This window comes from Gorilla gorilla, chromosome 1 (genome assembly GCF_029281585.2).
Source record: "Gorilla gorilla gorilla isolate KB3781 chromosome 1, NHGRI_mGorGor1-v2.1_pri, whole genome shotgun sequence".
Classification (NCBI taxonomy): domain Eukaryota; kingdom Metazoa; phylum Chordata; class Mammalia; order Primates; family Hominidae; genus Gorilla; species Gorilla gorilla.
Window position 1 is genome coordinate 31,399,657 of NC_073224.2, and position 17,666 is coordinate 31,417,322.

The 17,666-nt window shown below is 33.7% G+C and overlaps 1 protein-coding gene across 14 annotated transcripts in view; it reads left to right on the forward strand.

Moving 5' to 3' along the window:
- SPATA17 (spermatogenesis associated 17) overlaps positions 1–17,666 on the forward strand; it is a 229,757-nt gene that overhangs the window by 189,456 nt on the left and 22,635 nt on the right. The gene's annotated exons all lie outside the window — the stretch shown is intronic.

The window sequence follows — 17,666 nt, forward strand, 5'->3', positions numbered from 1 at the left end:
AGCAAGTTATTTAAATTCTCTGTACCTCAATTTTCTAATTTGTGGAAAGGGGAAAATATTTTACTTTCCTTACAGTGTTTTTCTGATGATGGAGAACTATATAAACTATATTCAACATGGTAAACAGCACACGCTTTAGCTTTTATTATATTTAGTGATCTTTTTTATGTCTTTTTCTAGTCTACTGGTATATTTTGATTACTTATGTTATAGTGATATTCTAAATCTCTAATGCTCTCTGTATCTCATTTAAAATTTATACATTGTTAGCTCTGTTTTCATGGTGTATTAGAATAAAAGCCATTTGGAAAAACTGATTTTTAAAAGATTAATTTGCCCTTTATTAACATGAATTCATTTTCTATATTAAGGTTTATGCTTTAATATAAAAATTAAATATTTTTACTAAAACTATAAAACATTAATGGAAGAAATTGAAGAAGAAACAAATAATTGGAAAGGTATCCTATGTTTATGCAAAGGAAGAATTAATATTGTTAAAATGTCCATACTACCCAAAGCAATATACACATTTAAGACAATTTCTATTAAAATTATAATGCCTGCAGAGAAATAGGAATGCTTTTACACTGTTGGAGGGAATGTAAATTAGTTCAACCATTGTGGAAGACAACATGGCAATTCATCCAAGATTTAGAACCGGAAACACAACCAGGATTTAACCCAGCAATCCCGTTGCTGGGCATATACCCAAAGGAATATAAATCATTCTATTATAAAGATACATGCATGTGTCTGTTCATTGCAGCACTACTCACAATAGCAAAGACATGGAATCAACCCAAATGCCCATCAGTGATAGACTGGATAAAGAAAATGTGGTATATATACACCATGGAATACCATGCAGCCATAAAAAGGAATGAGATCATGTCCTTTGCAGGGACATGGATGAAGCTGGAAGCCATTATCTTCAGCAAACTAATGCAGGAACAGAAAACCAAACACCGCATGTTTTCACTCATAAGTGATAGCTGAACAACGAGAACACATGGACACAGGGAGGGGAACAACACACTCTGGGGCCTGTTGGGAGAGAGCAGGGAGAGGGTAGAGCATTAGGGAAAAAAGCTAATGCATGCTGGGCTTAATACCTAATTGATGGATTGATAGGTGCAGCAAACCACAGGGCACACGTTTACCTATGTAACAAATGTGCACATTTGGCACATGTACCTGGGAACTTAAAAAAATTATGATGACATTCTTCACATAAAGAGAAAACAAAAATCCTAAAATTTGTATGGAACCACAAAAGAAACCTGAATAGTCAAGGCAGTATGAAGAAAAACAATGTTAGAGACATCATACTTTCTGATTTAAAGTTATATTACAAAACTACAATAATCAAAACAGTATGGTACTAGAATAAAAACAGAAACATAGACCAACAGAACAGAATAGAGAACCCAGAAATAAATTGAAACATATATGGTCAACTAATTTTTGACAAGGGCACCAAGAGGACACAGTGGGGAACTGATAGTCTCTTTCAAAAATGGTGCAAGGAAACTAGATTTCCAAATGCAAAAGAATGAAATTGGATGCTATTTTATACCATACATAAAAATCAACTTAAAATGGATCAAAGACCTAAATGTAACATCTGAATTTATACAAACCCTAGAAGAGGATATAGGTGGAACTTCTTTGATATTGACATTGGAAATGATTTTTTGAATATCACACCAAAAACAGGCTACAAAAACAAAAATAAATAAAATGGGACTAAAAAGCTTCAGACTAAACTAAATCTAAACTAAAAAGCTTCTGCACAGCAAAGGAAACAATCAACAACATGAAAAGGCAACCTACAAACTGGGAAAAAAAATTGCAAACCACTTATCTGATAAGGGTTAATATTCAGATTTTATAAAGAACATTTACAACTCAACAGCAAGAAAAATAAGCCAATTAAAAAGTGGGCAAAGAATATGAACAGACATTTCTCTAAAGAAGATATAAAAATGTCAACAGGTACATTAAAAGATGCTCAGTATTACTAATCATCAGTAAAATGCAAATTCAAATCACTGAGATATCACCTCACATCTGTAAGGATGGCTGTTTTCAAAAAGATAAGCGATAACAAATGTTGGTGAGGGTGTAGAGAAAAGGGAACCCTAGTACACTGTTGATGGAATGCTAACTGGAACAGCCGTTATGGAAAACAACACAGAGATTCCTAAGTAAATTAAAAATAGAACTACCATATAACCCAGCAATTTCTCTTCTGTGTATATACTCAAAGGAAAAGATATTACCACATTGTAAAGGTATCTGCATTTCTACATTCATTGCAGCATTATTCACAATAGCCAAGATATGGAAACAACCTAAATGTTCATCGAAGGATGAATGGATAAAGAAAATGTGAGATATATATTATTATTTTAAAAAGCTTTATAAAAGAAAAAGATCCTGCCATTTAACACAACATAAATGAACGTGAAGGCCATGCTAAGCCAGACACAGAAAGAAAATACTGCATTCGGTCGGGCATGGTGGTTCACTCCTGTAATCCCAGTGCTTTGGGAGGCCAAGGAGGCTGGATCATCTGAGGTCAGGAGTTCAAGACCAGCCTAGCCAAAATGGTGAAACCCCGTCTCTACTAAAAATACAAAAATTAGCCCGGCATGGTGGCCCACACCTGTAATCCCAGCTACCTGGGAGGCTGAGACAGGAGAATCACTTGAACCCAGCAGGTGGAGGTTGCAGTGAGCCGAGATTGCACCATTGCACTCCAGCCTGGGTGACAGAGCGAGACTCCGTCTCAAAAAAAAAAAAAAAAAAAAAAACTGCATTTACTCACTTATGTGAAAAAAAGATATATTTTAAAACAAGCTCAAATACACATAGAGCATGAAAGAAAATGATTAACATGGGCATGGGGAGGGGATTGGGGTGGCGAGAGAAATATAGGTCATATATATTTATATATAGGTCAAAAGATACAAAATAGCAGATATATAGGATGAAAGTCCAGCGAGCCAGTGTACAACATAAGGGCTAAAGTTAATAAAATTATATTAGGGAATGTTCTTAAATAAGTAGATTTTAGCTGCCCTTGTCACAAAAATAAAAAAGTAACTGTCAGATGAGAGATATATTAATCTACTCACTATAGTAAACATTTTACTATCTATATGTATCCCCTAAAATAATGTTGTAAACCTCAAATATACACAATAAAATTTATTCAAAAAATTAAATATTGATATTTAAATCTATAAAACATCCAACTTGTATTACTTCTAAGGCAAATATGTGAAAGCTTATTTGCAAGTCAGATGTGAATTTATAGATTCATCTCATATCATTTTGTATCTTCCATTCAATTTTATATCAGAATGTAACAAGCAACTCTTTGAAAATTATTTTTGGTAAATCCCCAAGTTGGTGTGTAATATTTTTTTAACCTTCTACAAAAAGGCAAAGGAATCCAGTAGTATATAGACCATAAAAATGACAGTCAAATTCTTTTTTAAACTTTGCATTGCTTGATCACTTCATATCACTTTACATAATGTGCACCAACAAGCACTCAGCATCCTGAGCCCTGTACTGAACATCTCCTCAACTCAAACAAGGCTCCATTCATCTGTGTCAAATCCTGGGCTTCCTGCTTAAAAATTCACTTGAAGGAAGTGTTCCAGTGCAAAAAATTATTCTCATAGATTCATTTTATTGTAATATGCTTAATTGAATATTTTCCAAATTCTGCCTAAATGCAATATATTTTCTCCTAAACAAGTTCTTCATGGAATTATTTAGTTACACATTCATATTTATTCTTAGAAGAGCCTGGAAGCCATACTTCCAGGTTGATTAGAGAATGCTGCCATTTGTAACATCTGTCATATAAGTGCCAGATTGATAACGGTGTTATTAACTCTGAATTAATTTACAAGTTACTTTTTAGGTGACTGTTGTAAGGTTAAGCTATTAGAGAAAAATTTAAATCTGTTTACAAGTTAAAAGGTTAACAAATGTCAATTGCCAAATGACTAGGAAGTGATAATTTGATAGCTTGGGCAGCAAGTGACTTTAAGAATATTAATTAAATATTATAAAGGTATAAATACAGTGAAAATAGTTTGCACTATTGGTTTTAAGGATACAAATGTTTACCTTACTTTCTTATTAAATCTATTCCAGGAGCTATTTGCAAAGGGTTTGCTCATAACAATTGGAGTATTTAATAAAATTGGCTTTTCCTCTCCTGTAATTCCTTAGTTAGAAAATGTAGTCCTTTGATGATGATCTAGGGCTTTGAAGAATAAATGGAGTCTAAAGAGAAAATTAGATGGTAGTTATTATGCTGTTTAACTAGCAATGCATTGTCATTTGTCCATTGTGTTATAAATGTCTTACTTTCCCTACCTTCTTCATTTAATCATGTAACTTGCCTGTAAGCAGCATTAGAGAAAAGAATGTTGCCGTATTACTCTTTCAGCTGTTTTCTTTACTTATCCCAGAGACGTTCACTCTTAATATGCTCAATATAGAACTCTTCATCTCCTCCCTGACACCTGGTCTCTTCTAAATTCCTTGCGTCGACACAGTTGGTCAAATTATGCCAAATACTAGGGAAGCATACTCATTTTCTCTATCTCCTTCCTTAGGAATGCCTCTCCTAACTGCATCTTGCTCAAGCTATATATGACTAGCAAGTTTCATTAGTATTTAAAAGATCAAATCCCTATATAAAAAGGCCTACTCCAAAAATACATTTTCTTATGGCAAATAAAATTTAATTGATGTACATTTATTCAGTGTTTTAATTATTTTTATTATATATTCCTTCTGCATTGGTTTGTGTATGAATCTAACAATTTGCCATTAGAAGACTGGAAGCATGTCGGTCCAAATTTCTTTGTAGCTCACCCACCTAAAGCTGTAGATCAGGATGACATTTATTATGGCAGTAATGAAGAACAATTAGCACTTACCATATACTTGTTTCCTTCACTTTTATGTCATATGTTTATTACCTTTAAAAATTATTTCTATTTTATTTGTCAACATATTCAGTAGAAATTCCTGTGACTGAATCCTATAAACCATTTTAAAAGGTTAACATTTTCTTGAAAATAGTACTTTTAAAAGAAATAAATAGAATTTGAAATTATACCTGTTTGAATCTGAAGCTTCATTTACTTTATCTTTGTGATTTTTGAGGCAGTGGATATTGTTTTGCTAATTGTATTTAGAAATCATCTGTCATTTTAGTTTTGACATTTAATATACATAAATAATGTCCAAAGGGTAGAAGTAATTTAATCTGAAAAATCCTTATCTACTTTCCAGTTCTAATAACATAATTAAAGAAGTACAAAATACCACATATAAAATGTATGCTTAGTTTATAAATTAAGTTTCCATGTTCATGGCTAGTGTTACCTAAAATTCAAAGTACATTAAAAATTCTAAAAATATACCAGAAAACAGTGGTGGACTATATTAGATATGTTCATGACTAACATATTTTCTTTTTATCCCAAAACTTGACAGATAAAATTTCACATGCTTTAACTTTCTAATTCTCATCTTACTGATCTATAATAGACATAAATGCTGTCAATAAAAATGGATCTGAAGTTACATTAATTTGTCAGATTGGGAGATTTTCAGGTATCAAATGTTAAGCATTTGGTGTTGTATGATGAAAATCATCACAGAATGTAGCTACCATATTAATATAAAGTTTGGCTTAGTAGCATTAAAATAATCAATAGTAGCTTTAAGGATTGACTTTTTGTGACATTCTCACATAAAAGTAAAGTTTACTTTTGTCTGGGCACAGTTGCTCATGTCTGTAATCCCAGCACTTTTGTAGGTCAAGGTGGGTGGACCACTTGAGCCCCGGAGTTTGAGACCAGCCTGGGCAACACTGCAGAACTCTGTCTCTACAAAAAGTAGAAAAGTCAGCTGGCTGTGGCAGTGCGCATCTGTAGTCCCAGCTACTTGAGAGGCTGACATGGGAGGATCACCTGATCCTGGGGAGATCGAGGCTGCAGTGAGCTGGGATTGTACCACTGCATTCCAGCCTGTGTAACAGAGTGAGACCCCGTCTCAAAGAAAAAAAAAAAAAGTTTACTTTCAAAAAAGCTTCTTTCTGCTGTTGAGTACTTATAACACACTGCTTCAGAAAAGTCTATTATTTCAAAACAAAGACAGTTTCAACTGCCTGTTTTTTCAATATATATTTTAAATTTCTGTAGATAATCATTTTCATCATTATTATATATCATGACCTCATAAGAGATGACAGTATGCTTAGTTTTGGTTTTTAAAAGTCAGAATCAAAAAGCTGGTTACCTTCAGAACTCATTAGCAAAAAGTATATTGGCTATACATGTTGTCTGCCTTTGTCCCATAGAGCTTGCTAGTCTTTTCATGCACAAGTATAAACACACACCCACATTCAGGAAAGTTGTCATCGACTGGAGAAGAAGTAACCGAAGAACCATCTCTCTCATATTGAAACTTACATGTAAAAATGATTCTCTACAGTGTAATTATATTCTCTAAGGAGGGATAGCGTTAATAAGAGTGATGCAAGTCAGATAAATCAGCTATTACAAGTGCATGCCTATGGGCTTGGGCTTTTGTGTTCAAGGCTTGCCCACCTATATGGACACACCAGATCACTAGTATAAGTCAAGTCACTACCTTCCTTCACTTAACCATTTGGTTTCATTTCCCTTTGTTGGAAATCTTTTTGCCGACTTTAGTTCTGGTACTTATTTTATATGCGGAGTTTGATTTAATATACAGAGTGGCAAAGTGGGTTTTCAGTTTAATTCAGGAAACTGCTATTTTCTTCAGAAATAATCTTAAAAATGTCAAATTAATAGATAGATTTTGACATCTGACCTTTTAGAGAATTCAAATTTGGCAAGTAAAGACATGAAATTGTATAAAAGTAAAATTTAATGAGAACACTGCTATTGTTTACTTGAATAAAAAGTTGAAATGTTGTAGTAGCCATTTTGTACAACAATGCATTTCTCTCTAACATTAATTTGATTTCAGTGTTTTTGCTCTAATGGCAACAAGGGCTAAAAATAATAATTTACTTAAGTATGTAGTGTTAAATGGAATTAGAACTCCAATAACTTGCTTTATCAGAGAGCAGAGGCTAAAGTAAAGAAATATTGTCACCCGCCACATAATGACGTTTCAGTCAAAAATAGACTGCAAATACAAGGGCAGTCCCATAAGATTATAAGGAAGCTTAAACATCACGTAGAGATGTCGTGCCACACTGCATTACTCACACATCTGGGGTGATGCTGGTGTAAATAAACCTATTGCTTTACCAGCCATATAAAAGTATAGCACATATGATTATGTACAATACATAATACTTGATAACGATAATAAATGACTATGTTATTGGGTTACATATTTGCTATAATAGAATTTTTATTGTTATTTTAGAGTGTATTGCTTCTATTTAGAAAAAAGTTAACTGAAAACAGCATCAGGCAGGTCTTTCAGGAGGTATCCAGAAGGCGTTATTATCTTAGGAGATGACAGCTCCATGTGTGTTATTGCCCCAGGATACCTTCTAGTGGGACAAGCTATGGAGGTGGAAGACGGTGACGTAGATGATCATGACCATGTGTAGGCCTAGGCTAATGTGTGTATTTGTGTCTTATTTTTTAACAAAAATTTTAAAAAGTTAAAAATAAAACAAAAAAAGCTTATAGAATAAGGATATAAAGGAAAAATGTTTTTGTACAGCTGTACAGTGTGTTCATGTTTTAAGATGTTATTAGAAAAGAGTGAAAAGTTAAAAAAATTCAGAAGTGTATAAAGTAAAAAAGTTACAGTAAGGTAAGGCTAGTTTATTATAATATTAAAGAAAGATAAATATTTTTATAAATTTAGTGTAGTCTAAGTGTACAGTGTTTATATATAAAGTCTACGGTAACGTCCTAGGCCTTCACATTCACTCACCACTCACTCAGAGCAACTTCCAGTCCTGTAAGCTCCATTCATAGTAAGTGCCTTATACAAGTGTACCACTTTTTATCTTTCACACTGTATTTTTACTGTACCTTTTATATGTTTAGATACATAAATACTTATAATAGTGTTACAGTTGCCTACAGTATTCGGTATAGGAACATGCCATACAGGTATATAGCTTAGGAGAAATAGGCTATACCGTATAGCCCAGGTGTGTAGTAGATTATACCATCTAGCTTTGTGAAAGTGTACTCTATGATGTTCACATAATGAGTAAATTGCCTTGTGACAAATTTCTCAGAATGTATCCCTGTTGTTAAGGACCATGTGACTATATGAGTTTTCCAAGAAATCTCTTGGTTGAACTCATGTCATTTCATTTCCTTTGTACTTAAGTCATTGCATTTATGTGTTTTGGGGTCTGCATTGTTGATGTAGTCTGTAACAGCTGAAAGTTAATGAATCCATGTATCATTTTAGGGACCTTGAAGCTGAAGTTAATTTCAATAGGATGTTCAGAGATTTCTGCTTATATAGAAATTAACAAATTTTCATTTTGCACTTTAGCCTACAAAGGACTTTCTCCAGAATTAGCTGGCATATTTATCTATCTCTAATCTTATTTTCTAGATTAAGAATTTGTTCAAAAGATTTGTGAATTTGTAGCACAAGGTATAACATGACCCTAGTGCATTGAATAACCGTAGTGCATTGAATAACCATAGTGCATTGAATAACAATAAAATTTTCTAAGTAAGTCAATCCATGGATGAACTCTTCTTACCATGCTGTCCTGATAAATGATAATAGACCTTCTCCAAAACTCAACTGCCTTTGTGAAGCTAATGAGAGACTACCAGGCTAGGAGCAGGAGAGGAGCCTGAATTCTGTTAAGGTGTAGGCATAAATGATTGCCAACCATTATTCCAGAGGTCACAAAATATGCAACTTCTCCAATTACTCCTGTAGATAACATCACTATTGTAGAAGCTATGACTGGCATTTTGAGATATCTTTTCAAGTTGTTGCATGTCTGACAACCCATGACTCCACCTGGACCCAATGACCAATGGTTCCAGCCTCTCCTGTTTCCCCACCCAGAGCGATTCAGCTTACTGGAGGATCATTTCCTACACCCCTATGATTGTACTCCCCACCTAATCAGCAGCAAGCACCCATTGCCTAGCCACCCCTAAACTACCTTTGAAAAATGCCTAACCTAGGAACCTTGAAGGAGGTTGAGTGCTAACTCTGCCTCCCATTTCACATGGCTGGCCTTGCGTGAATTAAACTGTCTTTACTGTAATGCTGTGGTCTTTGTGCAGTGAGCAGGAAGAATCTGTCGGGCAGTTATAGAATGGTCAAAATGGCATGTGAAACTTTTTTCACCAAACAGCAAAACCAAATGTGTTTCCAAGGTTGCAGATACTCTACTTGGATATAAAGTTTCAAGATTTTTCTTCCATCTGAAGTTATGCTCAACAAAATAACTTTTAATCATTTTGAAAATAAGAAAACAGCCTATATAGTTTCTAAAAGGAGCTCACAAAATAAGAATTTATCTGTCATGATGCCAGTAGAAACAGACAAAAGCTGTGAGTTGTTTGCTCTCAGATACATTCCGGGGAATGCTGAAGGGAAATGTTAACTCTGTCGTTTACTCTATGACGTGCTACAAAACATCAACTATTTGGAAGAAAAAGGAGTACTATGTCTACTGTATTCTTCTCTTCCAAGTGACAAATCAACTCTAGCATTTATTTTCATGCCACATGATTTCTCCCTAGTGGCCTATGGCTTCTCTTGTTTGTATTACGAGATGTTTCCAAGCAAAGGTCTTTGGATGGAGCAAATCAAAATTTGGGTTAATTTCCAGCCTTCTCAGCTCCTCCCATATTTTGTGACAAAGAGCTATGACCTCTCAAGTATTTTCACAAAGGACAGAAGTGCTCCAGCTGTATTTATTTTGTTTTTAATGGTACAATTTTTACTACTCAAGAAGTTATTTTACTATCTTATAATTTAAACCTCAAGATTCTCTCTCTGTATTTAACAATACTAAGATGAATTATTCAACAATAATTTTGAAAATTATGTATGAACCACAAGAGTTATTTTGGGTATATGTTCCACTCTTTAAAAAAATTAAAGATTAAAAAGTAGGGATGTAGAATTGTGGGAGCAAAGCCTTCCCCACAGTGCAGTACCCAAATAGAAGTAATCCCTGTAATATTTTTTGGATATCAAATGGCTTGGCATACTCAAATGTGACTAGTTTCTGTATGTCTTCTGCATGAATGTTTAGAGCTCCTGAATCTAGATATTTTGGTTCTCAGTATGTTTCTTGAGATGTGGGGAAGAAGCAAATTGATGAGATTAAAAACAGTAATATGGCTAAATTAGCCACAACTTTGCTAGATAATTAACTGTGGTCAATATGCCCAGCTAATTGTGTATGTATTATAGTCACAAGTCATATTTAAAATATTTGCTAAATATAATATCCAAGTACTAAACAATCAGAATGGACAGTAATACTGGGGTTCCCTGCAGGGATACATATTAACTCTTTAATTGCTGCACTGTGGGGTAATTTGGGGGTGGTGCTTGAGTTAACAGCTGTTTACTAACAGATTTGAAAATAGTGAAAGCATTTCCATTTGGAAACCAATATAACCATACTGTTGCATGTTGGATGAATTTTGCACTCTGATGAAAGTTAAGGAAAATGGTCTTTTTGTTTAACCGTTACAGCTTTGCCCTGGGAATTGGTGCTGTTTTTCTGGCCCTGCGTGTAGCTATACTCAGTCTCAGTCGTGTGCATGGTCCTTTACCATCTGTATTTTCCCTTTTGGGCCTGTTTATTTCTTAAGTCTTACATTATCCTCACTGATTTTGGGGGTGCTCATAATCTATATGCATTTCTTCAGGGCACATTTATTAAGAAAGAAGTACTTTTATTTCTCTTTGTCCCATTTGTTGAGTATGTAACTCCGTAGAATTCCAGAATTGCTCTGTTTACTAAATAGCAGACAGCTGCTCCTGGAGAAAGAAAGCTCCACATTCTCTAAACACATTCTGTGTGGTCGGGTATAATAGTCATAAAGCTGTTGAGCACTCGAAACATTGAGTTCTGAATTGAGATGTGTTGTAAGTGTAAAATACACATTGGATTTTGAAGCCTTAGTTAAAAAGTAACATATTAATATTTTTATATTAGTTCCATGTTACCCTGATATTATAGATATCTTGGGTTAAAATATTTTATTAGCGTACAATTAATGTTCTCTGTTTCTTGTTACTATTTTTAATGTGGCTACTAGAAACATAAATTTCATTTGCGGCCCACATTGTATTTCTATTAGACAGCACTGCTCTAAATGATATATTTGCCCAATTTTGGGGGATAGAAGGGACTTGATTTTAGCAGAATCTGTAGAAAATTTCCCTCTGGAAATTTAGTCAAGCATTTTTCTCTGATGTTATGTTTTTTCGCTTTCAGACTTTTGCACTCTAGTGTTGTAGAGAACTTGAAAATACCACCAGTTTCCTCAGCTATGTCTGCGTTTTCTACATCTCACTAAATTATTTTCCAGTTCGCTCATTATAGGTCCATTAAAGAAATGATACATAAAGATATATAAAGTGAATTTTTTTCTTTTAAAAATATTTTAGTGAAAATAATTAACTAATAGTTAATCCAAATGGATTAAAAATTAAGGCACTGGTGACGTTTTAAATGAAATTGTTATAGATATATACTATCTATTTTGGATTAGTTTTGCCTGTGGCCCAAAGACAAAAAGAAATCACTTTTGTTCTAAGGAAATTAAGCAGGAGTCCCTTCCTCCCATCCCTTTTGATTAGATTTCATAAATTTATGTTGTGAAAAAATCAGAGAATATTCTCTTAATCAAGAGATAAGATTATAGTTCTATATTTCTAAATATATAGGTAACATTGATGTAGCTTTCTAGGTTGGTTCAAACATTTGTCATCTTAGAAGGTTTATAAACATAGTTGAGAGAAATCATTATACAATCATAGAATTATATTAAATCACTGTTTTGCTGATCTAAAGTAAGAAGAAAGCTCTGACTTGGGACAAAGTACATTAACCAAGCCTCTCAGTATTTTAGAGGCTATTTAAAAATTCTAATATAAATAAATAGGTGTGACTCTTGGACCTAGAAACAGGAAGAAAAATCAATCAAAAATACCCTGGATATTAAAAGCGACTTTGGGCTCTAATGTGAAGCTGCTTGATTGAGTAGTGCAGTGTCAACCATATCTTTCTTCCAACGCTAAAAGTAATGCACATAGACAGAGTGACAATCACAGCACAGCCTCCCATCAGCAATAATTAATCTTTTAGTTAACAGAGACTAGAAAAGCCTCTCATCAGCCTCTTCTGAAGTCTGAGGGACCCTGTTTTTTGATGTTTGCATTCTGAGGAAAATTGTCCCCACCAGTTCTAACAAATTGAAACACCAGGCTAATTATGGCAGCTAATGAAGTGTGTGGAATGGTCACAGCTTGTCGTGAAACTGTTCCTTCAGCTTGGATTAGAGTTTCATCAATCACTTTTTTAAACTGATCCAGAATTGCTTCTGCCCAGTGCTTGGCATTTTTAATGCTGTTTCTGTAATTGGTTTTTTCCCTAAAGCTTAGACTGTTTTTTGAAATATTACAGTCTCGGGACAGGACTTGCAAACTCTAGTTTATAAAAAATATTCATTATTAGTGATATCAGCTGATCAAGTGGTAGAAAGCTAATAAAAGCACCACCAAAATAAAATTTGATACACTGTTTCAATCTTGCTAAAGGTAGCAATAAAGCATATCCATATATATCTTTTTTTTTCAAATGTATGTATAATACAACATAGGGGAACCATAGTTGGTGGTTAGGTGACTAAAATTCCAGTAAGAGTTTTTATGAAATTAGTATACAGATGTTAGCTTATTTTGAGAGGGCAATAGTGATACCTCCCATTTATCAATCAACATCATTTTATGATGTCCACATTTTGCACTGAGCCAAACATTTTGAGGCATTAGGACCTAAAGTTTATCTATAGATTTCCAGTGAAGTTACTCTGCAATAAACCTGAAGTGCAACTCGGAAAATCGTGTTTAAAGGTTTAATCTTATCGAAAAAAAGGAATCAGTCATTTTGCAGGCATGACTGCAATTTCTATACAATTATTGGTACATTTTGTTATTAATGTTACTGAGAATAACTATTGGACACCCACTATGTGCACAGTAATGTCTCAATTTGTAAGACAGCTAGAGAAAACAAAGGTATTTAATTCCATTCGTACAGATAATGTCCTTGAAAATAATAAGCAAAAGACTTTTAGATGTCTTTTTGCTATTGCTGTTTCCTTTGGAGTCAGGCTGCATAAGAAACAGTTTCTACACATTTCAGTCCTTTCCTTTTTATTGACAAATTATCCCAGAGTTAAAATTATTCCTAGTAAACTGACACATATTGAGAAAGAGCTTTAGGTGCATTATCACTTTTAAGCCTCAGAACTAACTAACCTAGGATATTGGTATTATCATTCCTCTGTGTAGATTAAAAGCTAAATAAAGTTCATCACTGCTATCTGGCCTATTAACCATTACACTATAGTATCTCAACTAGCTCTTTAAACTTACTTTCTCCTAGTGTAGGTCAGCTTCTAAGATTTTATAAATTCTTTGTAGATACTTGGAAGACGCCTGGCTCATGCCTGTAATCCCAGGACTTTGGGTGGCTGAGGAGGACAGATCGATTGAGCCCAGGAGTTAGAGACCAGGCCTGGGCAACATGGCAAAACCCCATCTCTATAAAAAATACAAAAATTAGCTGAGTGCGGTGGGGTGCACCTGGAGTCCCAGCTATTTGGAGGTCTTAGGCAGGAGGATTGCTTGAGCCCAGAAGGTTAAGGCTTCAGTGAGCTGTGATTGCATCATTGCACTTCAGCCTGAGTGACACAGTGAGACCCTGTCTCAAAAAAATACATAAATAAAATAATAATAATAGTAACAATAATTTAGCTCTGCTTTAGAAATTGAGGAAATATATGTGCATATATACTTATATAATGATATATAGACATGTACATATCGTGCATATATGAACATACATATATTCAGAAAATAAAAAATACGTTACTTTAAATTTGGTAAATTAAAAAAATTCTTTTGGTTTTCATAATTCTTACAATAGAATACTTATATATATATGTTTAAGTGGTAAAATTTTTCACTTAACCATGATATTTACCATGAAGCATCTACGAAACAATATGCAGAAATGAAGTAAGGTATGATATAAAGTTTCTGAAATTTCTAGTTACTTACATTTATTTTTTAGTCAAACATTAAATTATTTTCAGGGATAAAGAAATTTTGGGACATCAATAGGGACTGAAACAATAGGGATGAAAACATTTATAGTAATAAATACACCTCTGAGAAGAGTTTTATCAATATTTGATAATTTTTAGTATTTATTTTCTTGCTAAAAATTATATCACAGTTTGAATTATGAAACATTTTTAATATGTAGAAAAGTATGGCAAAATATATTGGTTGAAACTAGATGGTGGGTGCATGACATATATATTATTCAGAATACAGTTTTTGGGCACAATGTTCTACATTCACCCATTTCCTGAGGTTTGCTAATATTGTTCATTTCTTCTAGAGCCTTACTGAGTTTTGATATCATGTTGGTATTATTGATACCAATATTACTGATTCTTCTTCCTGAAACACTAAAATGAATCATTTTGTCCAAGCACGGTGGCTCATGCCTGTAACCTCGGCACTTTGAGAGGATTGAGGTGGGAGGATCCTTTGAGTCCAGGAGTTTCAAGACCATGTTATGAATAATACACATGTCATGCACTCACCACCTAGTTTCAACCAATATATTTTGCCATACTTTCCTACATATTAAATTAAATTAAATCTGATATACATAATTTTTCATATACATATTATGTATATGATAAATATATATAACCATATAATACGTATATTATAAACTCACAAAAGTTTTATTTCTTCCATTTTCAATTATTTCTATTTTTCAATTAAGTATAATGTTTTATCATACTTTATCATGTTAAAGATGGTTCCTATGTTTTGTTTTGCTAGGAGATTATTATTTTTAAAATCATAAGTAGGTATTAAACTTTATCAAATTCTTCTGCATCTATGAGATGATCATGTGATTACTTTTTTATTCTATTATAGTGAATTATGCTGTTTTTTAAAATTACTCAAACTACTCTTCCTAGAATGAACTCTAATCATGAGATGCTTTTATTTTTACATATTCCTGCATTCAATTTGCTAATACTTTATTATTTTTTATATCTATGTTTGTAAGATAGATTGGTCTCTAGTTTTCATTTCTTAGACAGTCCTTGTCAAGTTTTAGTATCAAGATTATGCTGAACTCATAAAACAATTTGGGTGGTTTTCCCTCTTTTTCAATTTTTGGAAGAGTTTGTGTGACATTGTTCTTTCTTCCTTAAACATTTGGAAGAACTCACTAGTGAGCCTATTGAGTTGTGGTGTATTCTTTTTATTTATTAATTCTGTTCTTTTAATACATAAAGGACAATTCAGATTTCTATTTCTTATTTTGTTTGTTGTGTTTTTTTCATTTGACCTATTCAACTAAATTTTCAAATTTATTGGCAAAAAATTGCTCATGATCCATTTTATTATATATTAATATTTAATTCTATAGCATATGAAGTGATGTCACCTTTTTCTTCATGGATATTGATAAATGTTGCTAATCAATTTTGTTAAGGATTTTTAAATTTCATCAATCTAGAAAACTGAATTTTCGCTTTGTTAGTTTTTTCATGGAATGATCATTTCCTATTTTATTCACATCTGCTCTTTGTTTCTTCCTTCAATTTTTGGGATTTAATTTGCTGATTTTTCTGTTACTTCTTAAAATGGATATTTAAATGATTTATTTTCACCCTTTATTTTTAATCTATGTATATAAGGCTATAAATTTCCCTCAGAACATGTGCTTAGTGACATCCACAAGTTTTCGTCATACATTTCAAAATGTTTTCTTTTTTTTTCTATATTGACTCATATCTTGTTTAGAAGTATATTACTGAATTATATAACATTTGGAGATTTCCCAGTTATATTTTTATTAATGTACTAATTTATGTCCTCCATGTTAAAACAACAGAATCTGTGATTTTAATCTACTGAAATGTGTTGAGAAATGCTTTATGTCCCAGGATCTGGTCAATTCTGGTAAATGTTTCAAGTACATTAAAAAGAATACAGTTCTTGGGCACAGCATTCTACATTCATCCATTTCCAGAGGTGTGCTAATATTGTTCATATCTTCTGCAGCCTTACTGAGTTTTGATATCATGTTGGTATTATTGATACCAGTATTACTTATTCTTCTTCCTGAAATACTAAAATGAATCATTTTGTCCAAGCATGGTGGCTCAGGCCTGTAATCTCAGCACTTTGGGAGGCTGAGGTGGGAGGATCCTGAGTCCAGGAGTTCAAGGTCAGCCTGGACAAGACAGCAAGAACCCCCATCTCTACAAAAAAAAAAAAAGAAATTTTTTTGATACATGGAATATATCATGAAGCTTTATTTAAAGAAGGACATGGACAGTACGTTTTTTGAGGCCTCGAATGTCTATGGCAGAGAGTTCGTTGTCCCTCAGTATCAGTTTTTCCCTTTCTCTGAACCAGGGGTCAGCAAACTTTTTTTTAATGGCCAGGGAGTAATTATTTTAAGTTTTGATGGCTACGGGTTTATGTTACCACTACTCAACTCTGCATTGTAGCGCAAAAGCAGCCATAGATTATACATAAATAAGTGGGCATGACTACGTTCCAATAAAACTTTATGTACAAGTTAGGCAGTGGGCTGGCTTGGGCCTGCAAGCTGTGGTTTTCTAATCCCTTTTCTATAGAATAGAACCTTTGATTTATAGTGTGTACATGCATGCTGAAATTAAAACTACATTTATCAGCCACTTTTTTACACTGTGTATAGCACTGTGACTAAGTGCTGGAAAATGGAATATAAGTAAAAAGTGTGGATCCAGCTTCTAAGAAGTATTTATCAGGATTTTCCCCTATGTTAGTAAGTCTGATGGTGTGGAGGCCAGCTAAAAGCAGAACTCTCACCAAAAGAACTATTCAAGCTAGTACATTAGTCTGATGCAGTTTCGTAGATACTGGTAGAAGACAGAAGCTTCCTAGGTCAGAGATTTTATCCCTCACAGCAAAAGCAATAGCCTCAGATCCTACATAGTGATGCGGAGAGTCAGGAAGGCCTTCATATGCAAGTATATCATAGGCAAACAACCCCTAGTATAGGAAATTTACGACTTTTATAGGAAGCAGTAAGCAAGGCTTCTCTGCCCAGAGGGAGACCAGGCACATCACAGGACTAAGTGATATGTACTGGGAAGATGTTACAGGATTGCCAGTTGCATAGAGAATTCTGAGGAGTGGCCCAGGTAAAAGAATGATGAAGACTTTATGATTTTGGCACATGCACCAAGGCTCGTGGGACTGGAGTCTCAAGATGGACTTCTTACTCTTAGTGTGTTTTAAAAAAATGAGTGTCCTTCTTTCCTCCTTGTGGCTGTCTGGAA